Raw genomic sequence first — 5,494 nt, forward strand, 5'->3', positions numbered from 1 at the left:
TGAGGCCTTATTACAAGGGGGGTGCTGAGGTCGGAAAAGATTGAGAAACGCTGGTCTAAATGAATGGGCTTTAGTAGATGTGATGTGGCGGTAGTAGCACTGATTTTGATGCGGTAGTTTTAGTGTGATGGTTGTATGCTGATGCTACGAATACGTTGGGTGTAGTATTTGGTTAGTGTTGTGGTTGTGCTATTGTGGTGGCTATGTTGTAGTACACGTGCTGTGGCCGATACATTGTGATGGCTCTGATGTGGTCTGAAAGTTAAGATGTGGAGCTGGCGTAATGTGGTGGTTGTTATTTTTGCCTGGTGTAGTGTCGTGGCTGTAATGTGGGGCTGGTGATGTGTGGCAGATCTGGTGTGGAGTTGGTGTGGTGGCTGTGACATGGTACAGTAGCTGGGATGTGGGGGTTGTAGTGCTGTTCGTTATACTGTGTTATATTGGTGAAGTTGTGTGGGTGTAGGCTATCTCCCTGAGTTAGTTCCTGTATATGAGTTGCAATGTGGTGGCTCTGGTGTGATGGGTCATTGTGGATTGCATATTTTTTTTGGGGGGAGAGGTTATGATACCGTGGTTGTTACACGGTCCTTTTAGTTCAGGCACGGGGCAGTTAATCATTATTGGCACATGACTGATCAACTGAACAGTTGGTTATGACAAAAAAAAAAAAAATTAACTTAAGTGACATCGTGTCAGATTAACTGGTTAACTCCGCATATATTTCAGTTAAGTCAATGAAATAGACACAGTAACCACAAAATCCTGTGAATATTAACTGTTAACATTTGCTTCCTGGTTGAAAGTCCAGGTGACATACTAATATGTTTCACATTAACCTATTTTCGTTACCGTGTAAGAGTGTGAAAACATGCATATCAATGATTTGAATGAATTATCCTTTATAAAGTCTTAATTTTGAAATATGAATGTATTCATACACACCACTGAGACCCTACATTTTTATACCAATTGTAGGTGATAGAAAGACTGAGTGTATTATTCATGTATGGTATTTGTGAATTGTCACTTATCCCAGTGGCTAATAGTGGTTCATAATCTTGCCGGTTTTTTCTGCGTCAACTAACTTATCAATAAAACCACATTCTATAAACCAACATTGCAACTCAGAGCCATGAATCTTGCAAATAATTTTGTATTGTTCACACTATGTGCCATAAATAACCGATCTGCCAGTACGGCCAAAAATGGCCTTAACCCGAGGCGTCCCATCGACATATGGGTACATCGCAACGTTTTGTCACAGCTAGACCTGTCGACATACCGGTACATCGCGCAATTCCAAGGTTCATAATTTGCCCAATTTTCAAATCTCGCACTTGATTTTTGGTACATAGGGTCAGGAGACTTTCCCCTACCTGCCACCATACTCGGCGACCCCGCGTGACCAGCACTCACCCTCACCTCAGTCACTCAACTGTTAGCAATGACCAAGGTTAGACATGGTGTGCAGAGGTCTCTCAGAAGAGCAAATTCAAGCCGCCCTGGATGCCTTCACAGGTGACAGTGATTTGCCCCTCGATGACGAGGTGGCAGACAAGGATTATATACAACCATAGGAGGAGGAAAGTAGCAGCAGTGATGAGGAGGTCCCGTCCCCGAGGAAGCGGCACTACGTCACATATCGTGCCACTAGAGAGGACCAGCCTGCACCAAAACATTGTGCAATCACCTCTCTCCAGCCCCTACGTGATGTAGAGCCTGAAACCGAGGACGAGGATGTGGATGAGGACAAGGATGGAGCTATGGAATGTGCTGCCACATGGTACTGCCGCAAGATCATCACTCATCGCAGCCCCGAGCAGACAGCACGTAGTTCTATCAGCTATGGGCCTAGTGTTTTATTTCGGGAGGGCAGAAGTGGCGTGAAGGGAGTGGGGAGTGAAATTGAAAGTGTACGGGTGGTAATTGAAAGAGAGAGTGGCGGGATTGAGTAATCACTCTTATGTGGTGGTGCGAGGGAGCGGAGCGTATCGTGTGGGGCAGTGAGGGTGCGTGGTGAATCACATGGTGTGGTAATGGAGCCGGGAGGTGAGGAGGAGCCCCTCTCCAGCAAGTCTTATGCTCCCCAATATTCCAGGACTTCCTCCCCACAGCCCCCTGATGTTCCCCAAGGCCGTAAGGGTAAGGGAAAGGGGAAAGGTAAAGGCAGAGGGAAGAGGAGTGTGAGTGGGGAAGCCTTCTGCACTCCTCCTCCCCAACCTCCCCCACCAGCATCTCCTCCCTACCCCAACGGAGGCGACAATGGGGACGATGGGGGTGAGGGTAATGTGATTTGGAATTGGGATGATGGCAGTGATTTCTCTCCCATCATTTACCCCTTCACTGAGCAGGGGCACACTGGCTGCACAGCTCATGGGATTCACTGTGGTTCCACCAGGCTGGATTTTTTCCACCTGTTCTTCGGTGAGGGTTTTGTGGAGCAGATTGTGGAACAAACCTACCGTTTTGCTAGCAGCCAGCGCCGTGAGAGTGAACGACTCGGCACAAGGAGCAGGCATTCGATCATTTACGATTACCCTGTCTCCCTGGCAGATATGTTTGTATTTTTTGCCCTGGTACTTTTGACGGGAATTCTACATAAAAACAGAATTCTGTCATACTGGACTATGGACCCTCTCATGCAGACACCTATATTTGGCAAGATCATGAGCTGTAATCAGTTTCAGCAAATTCTAAGCCACCTACACTTTTACGATGCTGATGATCCTGCCAATGCAAATGACATTGATAAAATGAGGCGAATTAGGTTGGTTTTTGACCACCTTCGGCAAACATTCCATTCCTCATTTTATCCCTATAGATGTCATAAAGACTTTGTAGTTACTTGTAGAGAAGTATATTTTTGACTTGTGGTCGAGCGGCTTTTATATCTTGTAGTAGTTTCCCCACCAGATGTCATGTAGTGACGGGAGAGGTAAAGAATAGTATGGGACTATTTTTATTTGTCTTGGAAATATTAAACAGGTATAACAGTATAAGTCCCGGGTAGCTACCTCCCTGTCTCGCTATCTCTCTCTCTTTCTGTTCTAAGGCTAATCTCCGTCTCGACCTCTCTCTAGGGTCGCTTGTCTCCTTCTGTCTAGCCTGTTCGGTGGCTAATCTCCGTCTCGACCTCTCTCTAGGGTCGCTTGTCTCCTTCCGTCTAGCCTGTTCGGTGGCTAATCTCCGTCTGAGCTCTCTTTCCTAAATTCTGGTGTAGCAGGGGTGTGTCACGTGTGTTCCTCGTGGGTGGACTAGCTGACAGCTAACTGCATCATCTCCTTACTGGCCGCTGTCGTCAGCTTTACTCAGTATTAAGAGTGTGTAAGCATGCTTAGCACTGCTCGATTCTCGCAGACACAACACCTCATCATTTTACTTCCTGCTTCTATCTGTCTCTCTATCTATCTATTTATCTATCTATCTATTATGATTTGCAATTATAATATGGAGACCTACCACATTGCTCGGCCGCGCAAAAATGGCGTACCATCGACATTTAATAGTTATAATATATTAATACATACTACATACACATTATAATGAACTTATAAGTTAATTAAGTGAAATATATAATATTGTAAAGTAAATTGTATGAATATTGTATACATATATTATTCATAGTAAATAGTGATTATTCAGTAATACTACATTTTAAATAAGTTGTATACATATTGGAATAAATGCAATGTTTGTTGTATAACACTTTGTAAGACGTGCATGTACAACAGATGTACGCATATAATTGTGCAATGGTAATACTGCTAGGTTATACATTACATATTTGAGTTATCACTTTAGTAATGTCTAATATTTCACCTAACTTGTATGATGATACTGGTAATATAGAATTGTGCTATAATTGTATGACTTATAATATTGTACTAACATTGTGGTACTACATAATTGTAACATTTTATGAATTGTTACCAAATATTGTGTTAATGCATAATTGTGTTGGCCTTATAATTGTAGTTACATAAAAGTTACATCTTGTTAATGCAACTGTTTTGTCGTTACATAATTGTTACATATCGTTTGTAGGTACATAATTGTTGTTAAAGTTACATAAAAGTTACATCTTGTTAATGCAACTGTTACATAATTGGCAAAGTGTAACATAATGCAATCGTTTGTCGTTACGTAATTGTTACATATCGTTTGTAGGTACATAATTGTAGTTAGTGTAACATAATGCAATCGTTTGTCGTTACATAATTGTTACATATCGTTTGTAGGTACATAATTGTAGTTAAAGTTACATAAAAGTTACATCTTGTTAATGCAACTGTTACATAAATTGGTACATATTGTTTGTAGTTACATAATTATAATATGGAGTAACATAATTGTAATAACTGCAGTCCTAACATATGCTGCGGTCGATGATAGTGATGATGTGTCATGCCACTTGTTTGTGGAGACAACAATTTGCTTTTTTGTTTGTAGTTTATGTGGTATTTTGGCATATGTAGTAACACTTACACTTATTTTCATTTGTTTGTTATGTGATCTTACTCTATTTCTCTTTTTTCTTTCTTACTTTTCTTTATTTCTTTCTTTTCTTCTTCTTCTTTTTTTATTTTTTTTTTTTTTTATATATTTTTTTTTTGTGGTATGTATTGATTTTCTATAGTTTGTTTCTCTTTTTGCTTGTGTACGCTTTTTCCATGTTGTTCATGGTTACATAATTGCTGACTAATTTTCTTGGGATACTTTTTTAAAGTTTAGTTTATATTGCACAGATACTACTGAAAATGATATTATGTAGTCCCATATTTTGTTATTTTATATAAAAAATATATATATATACACTATATACAGTATTAACTATATACACTGATTTGTTGTTCACCTGTACCTATCGTGAGTAATATGTGTGTCAGCACTGTGTGGAAATCATTGTCTTCACGATTGTGTTGAAGATGTTCACTCTTGCTAACGTCATTTGTCTTGGCCATTTTTTTTTTTTTTTCTCTAGTTTACCTTGTAACTTAATTTATATGTTTCCACTAGGTAGCTTTAATTAATAAATGTTTAATACAGTTCTTTTAATTGCTCACTGAGTAACTGTGATGGTATATCTTCTTTATTACTTTGTAGATATAATAATTTATAGTTGTATGTATGAAACACGTATTTTATGTAGGTATAAATGGTAACACTCGTTGGTAGTAAATAAATGTTATAATAGATGAATGAATATATACCGTGTAGAATAATTATTGTTGGTGATTATTTAGTGATTGAGTTATGCAGATAACTGAAGTAAGTATGTGTATTTAAACTGTAACTATACAACACGTTTTATATGTTTGTGCAGAAGCTTATTGTCTATCACTGTGTATTGTATGAATGAAGTAACTATGTAACTCACCAATTTTTACCGTGGTGTGAGTGGTGGTGCAGGTGGTGTGTTGACTGACGTGGCGTCTGTTCAGCAAGCACGCATGATGACCTCAACTTCCCACACTGGTAGCTGTGGTGAGTGAAT

Source organism: Coenobita brevimanus, chromosome 45, assembly GCF_032717465.1.
Source record: "Coenobita brevimanus isolate Jiangsu-jjx chromosome 45, ASM3271746v2, whole genome shotgun sequence".
NCBI lineage: Eukaryota > Metazoa > Arthropoda > Malacostraca > Decapoda > Coenobitidae > Coenobita > Coenobita brevimanus.